The 17,778-nt window shown below is 36.6% G+C and overlaps 1 protein-coding gene across 1 annotated transcript in view; it reads right to left on the minus strand.

Annotated features, from left to right (window-relative positions):
• trabd2b.S (Trab domain containing 2B S homeolog) overlaps window positions 1-17,778 on the minus strand; it is a 167,462-nt gene that overhangs the window by 140,982 nt on the left and 8,702 nt on the right. The window lies entirely within an intron of this gene.

Below are 17,778 nucleotides of genomic sequence, written 5' to 3' on the forward strand. Positions count from 1 at the left end.
AGATTTGCTTCATACTACAAAAAAAGCTCAGAATGAAAATGTATTCATTTAAACCAGCCTGGACATGGTGGCATTTCCAAGGATTCACTAGCAGGTTGTGTTAACAGGTGTTTACAAATGCAGCTGATTAGTGATGGGCAAAATTGTCCCGAAAAATTATCGAAGCGCATTGAAGACAATTTTTGTACACGTGCCTATTTTGTCCAAATGCATTACAATCAATGGGCGTCTGATTAATTTTTTTTGATGCGGCAGATTTTTCACTGGCAAATTTTTCCCGCAGTTTCACAAATTTACTCGCCCGCGGCAAACATGTAAATTCGCACCTGGCGAATTTATTCACCCATCACTATCTTATTTATGAAAATAATTAAGGTTATTAGTGAGTGTTTTGTGCATTGCACACAACTGCATCAGAGGCAACTTAATAAGGAATCACAATGACACTAACATTCTGGGGAAAAGATGCTGCATTGTAGGAAAAAAATGGTTAGATGGCAATTTTATGCAATGCAGACCTCCACAGTCATGTATCTTGAGCATTCTGAGTAATTATGTATTTATTAAAGTATAATAAAATTACATTTTACTATTTACAGATACCTCTGTAAGCATGCAAACAAAAAGGGTGTGTTTCTATATATATATATATATATATATAGATTAATAAAGATTTTTTATTTTTGAACGAAAACCCCTGTGAGTGCCGCCTTTCTGCATATTTGTACTTACCTTACTTGGCAGGCACCCAGGTATGTACCGAAGTAAACGGTGTGCACCTTTGGAACTGTGTATATATATATATATATATATATATATATATATATATATATATATATATATATATATATATATATATATATATATATATATATTATAGGACTTGTACTAAAATAATGCACCAGTGACTCTGGAAGACAAGCAGATGTTAATATTATCAAATATGTTAAAATGTCTTGTCTGTATGAAAACTCTCATGAAATTGAACTTGGTTTATTAACTGTGATATGATGTTGCACAGAATTTTTAATCATTAGTTCTACTGCAAATCCTTGTCAGATCACAGGTGTATATTTTAGCTGTTGATATGTATACTCCAGACAGCGATGTCAATGCATAGTTGAGGACAGAGGTTAAAAACCTTGCAGCTGCTGTTCATGCTACACATATTGTAAAGATCAACTGATTAAGGGACCCCATTTTGGTTAGTTTTGTAATTGAGTATGTTGCTTTAGGCTTCCCAAGAGGCAGATAAGGGAGAGGTAAATAATTGGTCATAACTGTCAGCTTTCGGGGGAACCCAAGAGGTCCCTCATAATGCTAATTGTAATTATCTGCCTCTCTGACACTCCTACTTTCATTTCCATCTTAGAACCCTATAAAGAATGCTGAGCTTTTTGTTTAAAAATACTGGACAACTGGCTCTTAGGGTAAGGCCAGACGAGGAGATTTGGGGAGATTTTGTCGCCTGGTGACTTATCGCCACGTCTTTTGCGCGACTATCTCCCCGAACTGCCTCAGCGTCTTTTCCCCATAGGCTACAGCGCAAAATCACCTGCGCTAATGCACACGCGGCGATGCGTTTTCAATAGTCGCCCAAAGTTTCCTCACTGAGGCAATTTTGGGCGACTATTGAAAGCGCACCGCCGCGTGTGCATTAGGGCAGGCGGTTTTGCGATGTAGCCTACGGGGAAAAGACGCTGAGGCAGTTCGGGGAGATAGTCGCGCAAAAGACGTGGCGATAAGTCGCCAGGCGACAAAATCTCCCCGAATCTCCTCGTCTGGCCTTACCCTTAAAGTTGCATATGCTCTGTGGAAGCTGTTTACAATCCCTGCAAAATTGCCACCTGAGGTATTGATCTCTCCTTGCCTTATGGCAGAAGTACCATTGCTACTGTAAAGGGAACAGATACACGAGGACTGAATGAGATTTTGATATGATAAACTTAAACAGTATATCATACCTCCCAACATTTGAATATTATAAAGAGGGACTAAAACATCAGGCACACATAGCGCAGCAACATTTTTTGACCATGTACGTTTAGTAACCACACCACCAATTACTATGTTCATTTTACAAAATTTGGAAATATGAAAGTTTGAACACAAAGTTTGATGTGTTATAACAGTTCTGCCAATGAAGGTGAGTCTCAGTTCTCCCAAGAGACTTGCTTATCTTAAATAGTTACAATTGTATCTTTACTTATCTTAAATTGTTACACATGTATCTAAGTGCAGCTGCTCAGTGTTCTGGGTTCTCTGCCAAAAAGCTTCTTATTTGAATTCATTTTCAGAAACGTTGTAACTTTTTCTGGCTTCAGTGCAGGAGATCGAAGAGAAAGTTGGGACATTTCAGTAAGAAAACCAGGACTGCGGACTGACCTGTCAAAATTAGGACTGTCCTACAGAAAACGGGACAGTTGGGAGGTATGGTATATGCACGCGGTACTATGGATGATATTAGTTACTAGTACTTTTCTCTGTTGAAAGGGCCTTTTGACTGTTAAAGATAAGATCTTCTGTTCAACAGATCATTTAAAAATATGCAAATCTCATTCCACATCTACAAATTGCGATTTTTCATAGTGTGCCAATAACTATTTTTAATTCTATCTATATTTGCTAAGGACATTTGAGCTGTTTTGCTGTCCTCCAAATGCTGCCAAGCTAAATAATGCTGTTTGGAAATGCAATTGGAAAACAGTTTTTTTTTTTTTTTATTAAATAAAAAAAGCATGAACAATTAGTTCTATGGAATCTGACCAGGGGACCTCAGCAGAAGAATGCTACTAGTTAAAAAAAATCAATTGAATGCTAATTTGCAGTGTTTAAGTTTTCAACAAGCCACAAACCATAAGAGAACGTGAGCCAAGAAACGTCAAATATTTCCATCTGTGCTCGCCTATCCCGATGAAAGAGTAATTATTGTGTCTTCTAGGAAACCTTGTGCTTATAGGATCATTCCCACTTTCCCAGCATCCAGTACATTTCAAGGCTAAGGCCATTCCATTTTCTTAAGAGAAATAAATGACCCAGGTGTATCCAACCCAGAATCTTACTGTCAATAGATATTTTATTACTGATTGATACAGTTCAAATTTTTACCAAAATATACTGTTTTGTTTTAAACTGAAGGCTTGATTTCTTTCTATTAATGGGTAAAAAAAATATTGTATAGAAAGCTCAAACATAAATATTACTCAAGCCTATTATATTATAAGAGTTCAGCATGTTGTTAATAATCTGTGTTTAATACATATGAGTTATCACATGTCTCACAGAGGCAAAAGAATTGCCTTGTGATAAGTAATTATTTTTTTTGGACTAAGTTGCCTATATAAATCCATATGAAACAGCATCTTTTGATGCATAATTTTGATACATAAAACAGGTTGGGCCCAATAGTCTTTTTTGTACCCTCATATTTCTACAGGCAGGAAGCAGGGGTGTTTAACCTGTCTAATCAGTTTCTCTCCAGTCACTTGGACACAGAACGCCTAGGAATTATTTGTGTAATTCTGCTAAACCAGTGAGTCATGACTGATGTGAAATCATGACAAGTTTCATTGCTTCCTCAGCCATAAGCTAATGGAAGACCCTAGAATAGAGAGTGTTAAATGAACAGTAACACTAAAAAAATGAAAGAGTTAAAGTAATGAAAATGTACTGTTGCCATGCACTGGTACAACTGGTGTGTTTGCTTTAGAAACTCTACTGAAGTTTTATATAAACAAGTTTATATGTAGCCATGGTGGGAACCATTCAAAGCTAAAAAAGGAGAAAAGGCACAGGATGCATAGCAAATAACAGATAAGCTCTGTATTATACAATGGGATTCTTCAGAACAAATCCATTATCTACTATGAATTGAATTGCTGCTCCCATGGCTACACAGCAGCTTGTTTATATAAGCTATTGTAATGTCTCTGATGCAACACACCTGTTTTACCAATACAGGGCACCACTACATTATATTGTCATTCCTGTAAAACACTTTGATTTTTGAAGTTACTGTTCCTTTAAAGGGGAACTCCAGCTCCAAACCAAAATTTGATAAAAACACAGAAACCCCATATACCCATCACCATTACCTGTTTCTTCAAAAAGTATGAATACATGCCATTTTCTATTCTGCAATCCAACTGGTTAACAGTTCCTCTCTTTCTGCAGATTTCTCCACAGTTTACAGGCAGCATGCAGGGACTACATAACCCACAATGCATTGCACTGTGATTTTCCTTTCCTTATTGAAATCACATGTGCAGGGAATTATGGGGTTTGGAGGATGCAGGCTAAGGACAGATGGCTATTGATACAAAGTAACAGTAGTCAGTCAGCTCAGCAAAGTCAGATCAGCAGAAGAGTAGGGGGCTAGGCTTAGGGAACTGTCAGAAACCATTAAAAATCATGAAAAGTCTGCATATTTTTTAATTGATGTATATTGCAAAGTTGCTTGAAATTATGTTTATTTTTCAAAAAGCTCAAGCTATGTTTTTGTGGAGTTTCCCTTTAAGTACATGTCCTTCTCCGTACCTAAGTTAATGAGTTTTTTAATTGATAATAGCCCTACATTCCAACAGAAACCTTTGAAGAGTAATCTCTATTAGTAAATAAATGCATTATTTTCCATTATTAAATCAAGTTGCTGTATATGCATTTCTAAAGTTTATTTTTGTTACAGGCATAATTTTTGCATGAAATTAATTCAGACATTAAAGACAAACCTCTCATCCTTTAAAAGCTCCCATGCTGATTCTGCTGCCGGTTGGCAGTTTCTTGGGGTGGGTGATTGCAATTTCAAAACTGCCATAAATTCAGCCAAATGAGATCAACCTTAATCAGCTACTTTTGGACAAACTCATTGTTTTGCATTTAGAAATCAGATGTCTTCCTGATGAAATTTTAACTTTTATCCCAGCTACACACTATGAAAAGCATAATGATAATATACTTTGCAATGCGTGTATATTTTCATTGTATTCAATACGTTAATAGAACTTACAGATAACATTATTTTAAATTGAACTGAAACGCTATGTAAAAGCACATGTAGCTGTATCCCATGTCATATGGTAGATGTACATACAGCAACCCAAGAAAGAAAAGCTATTCCATCCATCATTCTGATCCACAGCTTTTCTTCTGACAGGCCCTTTGGCAAAGATAACACTCAACCAGTGACTGGATTTAGCTCATTTCAGTGGTTGGATTCAATGTCATTTGAATACACTTATGGGATGAGCAAGTGTTATCACTGCCAAAGGGCCTGTCAGGGAAGACATATAATTTATCAGCTCCGTAAAGGGGCTTTGCCTATCATTTAAATTTATCCTTTGTTCTTGAAAATGTGTTGTATCATAATAACAATAGGAAGGTTTACCAACTACCATAAGGTATTTACAGGTAATAACAGATATGAACTTTCACTTTCACCCATAGATAAATACTCTTTAAAATCCCATAGAAATGAATGGTCAGTGGTGAGATTTCACTCTAGCGGACTGTGACGATCTCTAACTTCACTTAATGTTCTTCCCATAATTCAGAGTTTTTGGATAACTGATTTCCAGATAACTAATTCCATACCTGTACTTCATTCAGAAACATAATCAAACAATTACATCCCTGCTTAGGCAGTTTGGATCATGGGGCAGATACTGCAGTTAGTATTGATTATCATTAAACAAGGGATATTGTCACAGGTAAACATGTTTTTTTCAAAATGCATCAGTTAATAGTGCTCAGTGTCTGACTGGCCCAGCGGGACACTGGGAAAATACTCTGTGGGCCCGACCCTTAATGGGCCCCTGCCGGGCCAGATTCCTCTCCAGATCTCCAGAAAAAAGTTTTTTTCATGCAGCGCCATCAGCGCAGCGGTAGGCAACAAACACCCAGGCGTCTTCACGCACGTGCGCTGAGTGGCACCTTTGTGTGCGCGCACTCGGTGTGTCACAGTAGGGGGGCCCTGTATATTAGTCCCGGTGGGCCCCGAGCCCTCCACTCTCACCCTGATAGTGCTTCTCCAGCAGATTTCTGCACTGAAATCTGTTTTTTTTTTCCAAAAAGCAAACAGATTTTTTTTTTAGATTTAATTTTGAAATCTGACATGAGGCTAGACATATTGTCAGTTTCCCAGGTATCCCCAGTCATGTGACTTGTGCTCTGATAAACTTCAGTCACTCTTTACTGCTACACTGCAAGTTGGAGTGATATCACCCCTCCCTTCTCCCCCCCCAGCAGCCCATCAGCAGAATAATGGGAAGGTAACCAGATAGCTCCTGGTAGATATAAGGACAGCACTCAATAGTAAAAATAGTAAAAATCCACTGAGACACATTTAGTTGCATTGAGTAGGAGAAACAATAGCCTGCCTGAAAATGCTGGCTCTTTCTGAAAGCACATGACCCGGCAAAATGACCTGAGATGGCTGCCTATACATCAATATTACAACTAAAAAATTACAATTGTTGTGTTAGGAATGAAATTTTACATTGTAGAGTGAATTATTTACAGTGTAACCAGTGTAATTTAGAAATAAAAACTACACCATAAAAAACTGTGACAGAATCCCTTTAACTTGATACCTGCTGATAGGGTACCCTTCAGCTTGCTCAGCAGAACCTGGCTTTAGCAAAAGTGACAAGCATGTCTTGGCAGAGGGTTAAAAAACATAATTGCTGCATAAGTGAAGTGAAAAACCACAATGAAAAGTTACCTGACAGCATTAAATCTCTCCAAAGTGACTGGCACGTTCTAACCCCAGGCACAAGAACTCTATTAAACATCTATTCTTGCAGAGCAACTTCCAGCAAATGTACATTTTATAACCCAAACTGGCCTGTTTCAAATTCAAATCTCACATGCTCTAATCCACTGTAGAAGGTAGAAGGACTTAGATTAAATACACATGTGACCATAGTTAAAATAAGGATGAATTCACCTAGACACTCTGCAGGTTCAAAAGAAAATAGTGATGGTCTAAGATACTGTTTGGAAAAAGACGATCCATTAGAAAAGCAAATATGGTTATATATAGTTGCTAAATGGCATATTTTGAATTTGGGACCCTAAGTTCGACTCCAGTCAGGATACTATCTACATAGCATTTTTATGTTTCCAAATTTGCGTGGGTTTCCTTCGGGTTCATTCAGGTTCCTCTCACATTCCAAAAAAATGTGGACATTTCTCATAACAAGAATAGCCTGGGACATATATTTAAAACAAGAGTGAACTTTGTTTGAAGCTAAATCAATTAATGGGGATTCATTCAAATTCATGGACATTTCATGTATTTGCCAGGAATCAATGCCTTGTGGAAAATAGCTATCTTTATATGAAAATAAAAGCATCAGACTTTTAAGAAATATTTATTCATCCTTGACTGAACAGATTGCAAGACACTGTACATTATGTAGGTCATACAAAATAATATGCACCGGAGTTTGTTTAAATTCTGTCTAATGGAAGGGTATCTTCTTCCCTGTCATTACCTTCCTTCCTAGTCCAATTTATGCTGTCACTTTGCATTATCCTATATTCTCCATAAAAAATAACAGCTTTACCCTTTTATTTTAAGAGGTTGGTGAGCCCTGATCCCAGATATCCTGGAGGAAGCAATTTTCAGCCTCTAGGAAAACATTAGCTCAGATTTTAGAACCGCAAGCACTTATATGAAATGTTTGTCGCTCTATTTCATTTTTTTTTTCTCGCCAGCCCCTTCTTTTAATTCGTTTTTCCAGGCTCTTTCTTTGTGTGTAAGTTCACTTGAGTACACAAGATGATTGGTTTTAAAATTCTGTCTCTACAGACAAAAATATGTACAGGGATAAAGCACCGTTCCCCTTGAATTTATGGATAACAGTAGCTGTATTAGAAGAGGCACTTTACAAACACTTTACAAGTAAAGTGGATAGATGCAAAATGGGAGGTGAAATGCTAACTTGTTCAGCAAACAGTTCAATACAAAGTTAAGAGTTACTTTTACCTTACACCCACACAAAGGTTCCAGACTTTCTAAATTGCCTTGGCTCTCCTTTTATCAAGATATATTATATATATTGTGCTTCATCTATAACTTGACCACCTTCTAAACAGGGAAAGGGTAAAACAAATAAAGAAAATGAGATGGAATTCTCTGGGCTATTTGCAAGATAATGATCTAAATGTCCTTTCTCATGTTCACTGCCAACACAAAAATTGCTCTGTTCTTGTTTCATGGGGTAATGTTTCAGAATGCTCCAGAATCTACAAACACCCCTGGTTGAATTTCACAGCATGCTTGTCAAAACATGATTTCTTCCGTAACTGATTGCGGCTGTGGTGCCATGAGCACCGTTTTCAATTCAATAACCCTATAAAATTTCTGAATTCATGTTATTTTGATTTATTAAATGATCAAATGTGCATTATGCAAACTAGACATAATGTGACACATGTGCTGGTTGATCACAGTTACAAACCGTAGCAATGTAAACATTGGCCTAAAAAAGTGGGAGGCTCTTATTATATTTTTGTCTACCAAACATGAAAAGCAATCATGTGCTTATAGATGGCACTCCATGTGCCATTGCACATCCCAAGTACATTAATGTATTTGATGGCCCTAGGCACCTTATAGATATATAAATAGATAGCATGGAAAATGACAAAAAGTTCAATTATAGCTGCTGAACTACTAAGCTAAATGAGGCAAAAAGGTAATTAGCAAAATACAACTTTTGAAGCCAAAGTAGTCTTAAGCGATAACCTTTAATTTGGATTTAATGATTATCGACTTTACCTCAAATGAAGTTTCACCTTTTCTAAAGTATTCATGTTAACCTATTATTACAAATATCAAGCATTTGTCCATAATGTTGGATTACTCTGTGACAAAAATGTCAGTAATTACATCCGTGATTGTTTTTTTTCTGCTCTGAGTAGCTGTGAACGCATTTTACATTCAATTCAGAACATATGGAAAACGGCTTCTCCATATCTGAAATTTCAGAAAACATTTCCTTTATGTATTTAAGCCAAGAAACCGATAGCCACTGAGAAATTGTGTTATTAAGATAATTGGAAATACAACAAGTTTCAGACGTTTAGATACGGATGTAAAGGGGAACAAATATGTGAAGTGCCATTATTCTTGTCATTTCTTACCAGATGTTATAATCAGGTAAATCAAAAGAGCTAGGTCTCATATATTCTTTAAAATGAGCCTTTCACTGATTTATATATCGGCATATCAAAATCAAAATACAAATGTTTAAAAGGTGCCAGATTGAATTTCAGCAGAAGTCACTAATATCCCGAGATTTATTTTGGCTAAATGGCTGTAAAATTGTTTTTGACATGAAGCATGTTCTGTTTTCTTTTCAATCCTAAATATGAAAGGGTTATCACATTTCTAAAACCTGCTTTCTAAATCCATAATGTATACATATTAAAAAGTTCAGGGCAATTGTATTTACCTTTTAAGACATGCCTTGAAATGCCAATTTTGTCACAATGAATAATATAATAAAATCAGTAAGACGAGATATTTCCTTGCACATACAATGCACATGCATCAAATATAAGCCATGATCCAATAGACGAAGTTGTAATGGAATTTCTAGGAAAATTCTATGGGGTTGTAATCAAGCAAAAGACTAGTGAGCAGGTGATAGAAAGATTATCTGGGCCCTATCTGAGTTAAATCATGTGTTCTATCTGGAAAAATGTGGGTTCATTCATTATAAGAATCCCAGGCAAGATTATAAATTAGCAAGATGCTTATTTTTACTAAACTGTATTTCACATCAACCAACCATATTTAGTGGATTTTTACAATTTTAACAGTTAACAAATTCCTTCCCTGAAAAGGATAATTTAGGCCAAATCAAACAGTCGATCTGGGCATGGCTTAGATATACAGTATATATATGTGTGTTGGGTATGGGAAAAACGCTACTGATTGCAGTGGGATTATTATTTTCCATAATATGTGTTATGCCTTACATTATAATAACATTTCAGGAAATCGATATCCCTACCAACTCTGCAATTTGTTTTTGGTACAAAAGCCTGTGGTTTGGGTCTATCACATTTGGAGTTCAGTGCTGGGCAGTGCCAACAATTTGTCTACAGTAAAGCCAAATACTAATGTGTGAGGAGGGTGCACTACCTTATATGATCTGAAAATGATATGATTTCTTGCCCACACAGCAGAAGAGCATGAGGGCAGGTCGAATGGCAGGAGTGACACTAATGACCAACACTTGGCACATGGCTGTTATGGGCTGGTACATGTTGGTATAAAAAGAGCAGCAATTTTATCCTAGTTAATCTTTACGCTCCCCGATCTAAAATGTCCTGTGGTTATTGTGCCCCACACAAAACACACTTCTCACATACAGTAATCCAACTAAATCTATGTTGTGGAGCATAATTGGCTATTAGAAATGGGTTTGAAATCACAATTGGCCTCTCCTGACAAAATGTATGTTCTGCGTAAAGTGGGTGCACACAGAGGAACAATGAGGCTCTTTATGGTCTTGTGGTCCTACCCTTTAGCTCACAGTTAATATTTAGCTCTCTGAACCACAACTGATTTCTAAAGAGCACTGTGCCTTCCCACTAATATTGAAGAAAGCACTACTGAAAAAAATGGGAACCATTACAAAATGAAGAAAAAAATAAGCATTTTCTCTATAATCAGACTTGAGTCTCATGTGGTATTCTGTTAGTGGGCCATCCCTGCAGGGTGTAAATGCATCTACGTGATACCACTTCAAAGCTATACTCATGTAAACTCTCTGTTGATTTATCTGGAAGTGTTCTCTTTAACATTTGAATTATATGTTGAACATATTTTTCCAGTCTCTTTGGAGGTAAATACTGTAAATAGAACTATATGCGTCTACATTTTCAGCCTCCTGCATTCCAGCATAACCCTCCTAAAGTCCATGGATATTTTCAAGAATTTTGAATGTACATTAGGACTGAGCACCATGGATGAAAAAAAGGAATCACGTAATTCTAAAATTCCTGTCTGACTTACAAGGGAAGGGAGTCAATGCTACCTCCCTGAACCAGCAACAATATTACAATAAATAATAAAGACATTTGCATAAAAATAAGCTCACTTACTGGACACAATTTAACATGTTACTAAGTTTTTAATGAAACTAACTTTAATGAAATCTTAAATTCTCCAGTGGCTCAATTCTTAATGAAGCAGACAAACATATGGCCTATTTCATAGACGGAGGGTGATTTTTTAGGAAGGCTACTTAACCCATTCCTTGCCAGCATGCTTTGAGTTTACCTCTCTGCTTATGTCCTGTAAACACAGGGCATGTCATACAAGAAAGTGCAATTACTGTGTTTTTTCTGCTGTCCCATGTACACTCCTATTTATACTTTTGCTCTCTTACTAGTTTCTCATCTGAAGGTGCCATTACTGTATTCCTCATTTTTCATTTGTTTTTCTCTTTTTATACTGCTTTCCACCATCACCTATACATTCTATTTTTACCCCCTTTTCTCTTTTTTCTCATTTACCCAGTCCATCTTCTCTTCTATCCCTTCACAGGTCCCTTTGCATTTTTTACTAGTAGCTTTGCATTTTGGTCCCCCCCCCGCCATATTTCTGTGCTCTGACTTCATGTTCCTCTAACTTGATATGCATGCTCTACTATTATTTACTGTTTCCAGGCTGGTGTGGAAAGGGGCAGAAGGGAATTAAAACAAAGGAATGAAGAGAATAAAAGGTATCTAGGTGCTGGATGCCTTGACACACACATAACCCAGGAACAGTTATATCATAGCAGCAGACATAGGGGCAGATTTACTAAAGGGCGAAGTGAATAATGTTAGCGAAAATTTACCAGCGTCAAGTCATTTCTTATTTCTCTGATTTACTAACGGGCGCAGGCATAATTTCGCTAGCGAAGGAGATAGACTCTAGCGTTATTTCGCTCCCTTACGCCTGGCGAAGTTGCACTCTGGCGAAGGGACGTAACTATGCAAATTCACTAAGATGCAGATTTTACTGGACGCTACCTCTTGCGCCAGACTTACTTCGCCACCTCAGACCAGGCAAAGTGCAATAGAGTAGATAGGATTTCCTCAAAAAATAGTTGAAAAATTCTAAGTCCCAAAAAACGCTGGTGTCAGGGTTGCAAAAGATCGTAATTTTTTTCTTGGGTACCCGGCTTCCCCCCTACATTTCCAAACATATGGCACATAAACTATACACTGGGATCATGTGTAGGGCAATATAACAACTCTACTATTTTATTTTATTAAGGCTTCCCGGGCTTGTGTAGTGTAATGTATTGGCTGCAACATATACGTCCATTTAACTTTAACTTCCCACCATATGCAAATTAGCCAACGCTAGCGCAACTTAACTTCACTTGCCGCAGTAACGCTAGCGCTACTGTTCGACGCCCTGGATGCAACTTTGGATTTTAGTGAATTAGCATTGTCCTTGCGAATCTACGCCTGGCGAAGTGTTTCGATGTGAGCGAAGGGGCCGCTAGCGCAAATTTGGCTAAATTGCATACGGCGGGAAGTCAAACTTCAATGGATGTATATGTTGCAGCAAATACATTACACTACACAAGCCCGGAAAACCTTAATAAAATAAAATAAAGTTGTTATATTGCCCTACACATGAGCCCAGTGTATAGTTTATGTGCCATATGTTAGGAAATGTAGGGGCAAAGCCAGTTACCCCAATAAAAATTACACTCTTTTTCAGCCTATCAACCTGAAAAAGGACGCTAGGGTTTTCAACTATTTTCAACTAATTTTCAACTATTTATTGAGGAACTCCTATCTACTCTATTGCACTTAGCCTGGTCTGAGGTGGCGAAGGCAAGTCTGGCGCAAGAGGTAACGTCCAGTAAAATCTGCATCTTAGTGAATTTGCATAGTTACGTCCATTCGCCAGAGCGCAAATTTTGCTAGCAAAGTTACGCGGGCAACCCTTAGTAAATCGACAAAGTACCGAAATTACATCACATCTGGTGAATGTTCGCCCACGTTAGTCACTTCACCCTTTAGTAAATTTGCCCCATAGACTATAGACTAAACTTTAGCTTTTTTCCCATCAAAATGCAAGTCCTGGTTCTGCCACTAGGGGATTAGCTAGGCTGCAGGAAGCTTCAAATTTCTTCCACCAGTTGAGCCAATCCTCTTGAGGCTGTACTGGGAATCACTTTTTGTTTCTTCTTTTGAATCTTTATTATCAGCGGTTTGGGAATGCTTTGCCTCCCCTAGCCTTAGTGAAAATGTATAAAATTGTGCAAAATAATTTAAATAGTAGTGTCAGATAAACAGTATATTTTTGAATGCTGTGTATTACTTCCTACGTGCAAGTTCACCCCATTCATTGGTATTGAGAATAAATGGACAAGAATTGGTAACAGTGGCAATGGGCTATTTGTTGATTTCTTTATTCTAAGAGCTACCAGCATAAGTTCCATAATTTGTATGATGAGGTACAAAATCTATTAAGCTTTCAAGGTTTAGTCTTAAAGTTTCATTGTGACTACACATCTTATGGAATTGTTGCTATGCTAGACATACAATGCAATAGACAAGGCTGTGTATTTGACACGCAATGAACCAAATGCTACTTGGCAGTAAGTGAATTATTAAATTAAATAAGGCTTGAGTTTTAGACTCAATTTTTCTAGGTTCCAGACAGGAACCCAAATAGAGATGGGGAAAAGTTTTGTGCCATATGGAATTATGGTGACAAAAAGTTTGTTTAGAAATCTAGTTGGCATTTGTGGTAACTGAACTCTCTTAAAGATATATATATATATATATATATATATATATATATATATATATATATATATATATATATATATATATATATATATATATAAAGTTATATATTCATTAATTGTTGCTGGGTTTAAAGGACCAGTAACATAAAAAACAATTAAAAAAAAATTGTTTCTACTTTAAGAAATTATTTACCGATTCTCTGCTTGCGCTCCTCTTCAGAAACAGCAACAGGGCGACGATCCATCGATTTCTCCTCCCTGCCTTCTATAGGAGATAGCCAGGGACAAGAAATCGAATGCCGCATGATGGATCGTCGACCTGACACCGTTTCTGAAGAAGAGCGCAAGCAGAGAATCGGTAAGTAATTTTTTAATAAAGACTTTGCGAATTGAAAGTTAAAACTGCCTTGGTGTTTTTTTTTCGTTAAGTAGAAACAATTTTTTTTTAAAAAAAATATATAAATATTTTAATGGTCTTTTAAATTAACCATGTGTTAGTTCTACATTTGCATATACTGTATCTATATATACATTTATAATTGCTATTTTTTGACATATTAATTTAAGTGCTAACTTCATAGGGATGTTCCCCTTTAAATAGCCTTTTAGTATGTAGCAAGGAACCTGTTCTTACCATTTTTCCAACTGCTTTTCATTTTTATGGTTTATAATTTTAGCACTTACAGCTTCAGACCATATGTATCCTTTCTCAAGCTCACAATGTACTTTGGACATGCTGCAACCCCTGTTACATTGAAGTGGAAGGTATGTGATGGTAAGAATATCATGTTTCATGCTCCACTTTAAGAAAAATTCCAAGTGAATATGTTGCTGGAAAATGGCTAGGTATAGAGGGCAGCTTGTCCCCAGACAGAAGTACTCCTATCAACTAGATAGATTCGAAATAAATTCTAAACAGGAGAATCGCATTACAAAAAATAAATATATTTAAAAAAATAAATTGAAAAAAAATTGAAAACCATCTGCAACATATCAAATTTGTTACCAGATCAATTGCAAAATTGTGCACTTTAATAAATGCAAGTTGCCACAAAATTTACATGTAACAAGAATTCCAGAGAGCTGACAAATTAGGGCAGTGATTTGCTATTTGGATATCAGTCTGTCCATTGGTCTGAAAATTTGCCATTGCACCAAGGAAGTGAAGAGGAGATGCAGCTTCACTTTAGTTTCTGCTGTTCCAACCCTTCAGGCTGTCTTCTCAATCAAACAGAATATGAGCAAGGTGGCAATGCTGTCTACTGCCCCATGCCTCTGTTCATATCACGGGTCTGGAATTGTGAATCCTTGTATAGCTGTCTTCATTTATAGAATAAGTTTATCATATCAAGTAACAAGCCCAATTAAAAGGGCTGCACTGATCCCTTTAAAGATAAACTATACCCCCAAAATTAATACTTAAGCAACAAATATTTTACATTATACGAAGTGACATAGTGGCAAACTGGAATATATATTTAAATAAATATTGCCTTTTTACATCTTTTTCCTTCATCCCCCATTTTTATGATATTCTCTGGGCTGCCTCAGAGATCACCTGACCAGAAAAAAGGCAACTCTAAGGGGCCGATTCACAAACTTCGAGTGAAGGATTCGAAGTAAAAAAACTTCGAATTTCGAAGGTTTTTTTTGGGCTACTTCGACCATCGAATGGGCTACTACGACCTTCGACTACGACTTCGAATCGAACTATTCGAACTAAAAATCGTTCGACTATTCGACCATTCGATAGTCGAAGTACTGTCTCTTTAAGAAAAAACTTCGACCCCCTAGTTCGCCATCTAAAAGCTACCGAACTCAATGTTAGCCAATGGGGAAGGTCCCCATAGGCTTTCCTAAGTTTTTTTGATCGAAGGATATTCCTTCGATCGGTGGATTAAAATCCTTCGAATCATTCGATTCGAAGGATTTTATAGTTCGATCGAAGGAATAATCCTTCGATCGTTCGATTGCACTATTTGCGCTAAAATCCTTCGACTTCGATATTCGAAGTCGAAGGATTTTAATTCCCAATCGAAAATCGAGGGTTAATTAACTCTCGATATTCGAACCTTTGTGAATCGGCCCCTAACTGTAACATGAATAATTATGGAAGCAAAAGACAGAATTGAATCTTTTAATTGCCTCATGTGACGTAACATGTACGGTTTGTTTGGTTTGTTTAAGTACAACGTGAATTTTAGGATTCCAGCGGTCAATTTTCTATTTAGGATTATCCTATGGCACATACTACTAAAAAAAGTATATAAATGAAAACAGTTTATTGACATGAAGCAGGGTTTTACATATAAGCTGTTTTATGATAAATATTTTTTATCGAGATCTACATTGTTCGGGAGTATAGTGTTCCTTTAATGTAAATGTTATTTTTTTTTATCTTTTTTTTTTTAGTAACTGCTGTTTCTCAACTTAGGAGTACCTGATTCCTTAGTGATCTAGAACTTTACTACAAAATGTTCAGGAGTAGTGACGGGCGAATCTGACCCTTTTATTTTCGCCTAAAATTCTCGAAACGGCGAATAATTTGCAAAATGCTTTGAAGTTTATGGGCGACAAGTTCTTTTTGGAGGACAAATTTTTTTTCCCTGTAGAAAACACAAAAATCACTGTAGAATCCATATGATAGTTATTACACTTGACTCAGCCCCCAAAAGGAAAATATTACTGCACTGTACCAGTTTAGAAATCATCTACAGGATACAAATTCCATGTGTTCTGGCAGATATCATCTCCAGTACTTTAGAATATCATATACCGTATAAACAAATTAAATTCTACATGAATCCAAGCTACTATTTATAACATGTATGCTGTTTATACAAGCAATCTGAGGGAAGGTTTCTAGAAAAGAGTTGCTAAGTACTTTAGCTGACACACTGTCCGTGGCACCTTTTTTATTCACCGTTTATGACAGTTTGTTTTCATAAATATTTCTGGCTTTGCATACTTAAATAAATATAAAGCCAGTGTAACATAAGGACTGAATCGCAAAGCTGCTGGAAACACTTGATTTATCCTAAAACCCCATTGAAGTTTTAAACATGAGGAGACATATACATGTCGACATTGATTGTGCTCAGTTAAAACAGTATTGATTTCAAAGAGAAATTCTGCCTCATTTATACAAAGGGGTCCATTTTCCTTTGGGGGATATTTTCTTTTAAAATGGAACTATCATAAAAAGTACTTTTAAATACGTCGTTGATGCATTTTCAGGTGTGTTCTAAATACGATAGGATGTTTTAACCCTTCTAAAGATATTATTGAATTACTCTCCCTTCGTGGAAGATGTGTACCTCTCTTATTTAGGGATACCTCAAATCCACTATGTCTGGATTTGTCTGAATTCCGAATCTTTCATGAAGGATTTGTCCGAATCCCAAAATCTGCATCATATTTTGTATATGCAAATGAGGTTAAGAAATGTGCTTGGCACGCAAAAAAATGCTATTTCCTTGTTGGGACAAAAAGTCACAACATTTTATGGATTTAGATATAGATTTAGATTCAGTCTGGCCAAACACTTCAGAGTCTTTTCCAAAAAGGACAGAATTCTGATCGAATCCCATTGATACTACATTGATACTACATATTGCAATACAGGTGGATTGTTTGTCACTTTTGCTATTTTTTGTAACGTTTGTTATAGGTTGTGCTATGATTGGTGCAATAGAAGAAATAACTCTTATGACATTGTAAATAGCGGTAGTGGAAAATGGTAGTGTAAATAGTGTACTTAAAAGAAATGTATCACCATTAATAACAGGTGAGGAGGAATCTGTACTGTATATAGTAGGCCTGGCAGCTGCAGCATGGTCATTCCCCCCAAAACACTGTAAGCTTAAGAATTGCTAGCCAATTACAACCTCTTTTCCCATAGCGTCCCCCCATAAATTTTAGTGTGAGGTCCTCCAACAAGGTTAGTGGATGTAATTCGACAGTAGCCTGGAAGCAGGTACAGATGCTTTTTTTCAAGCAACTA

Source organism: Xenopus laevis, chromosome 4S (assembly GCF_017654675.1).
Source record: "Xenopus laevis strain J_2021 chromosome 4S, Xenopus_laevis_v10.1, whole genome shotgun sequence".
Taxonomy (NCBI): domain Eukaryota; kingdom Metazoa; phylum Chordata; class Amphibia; order Anura; family Pipidae; genus Xenopus; species Xenopus laevis.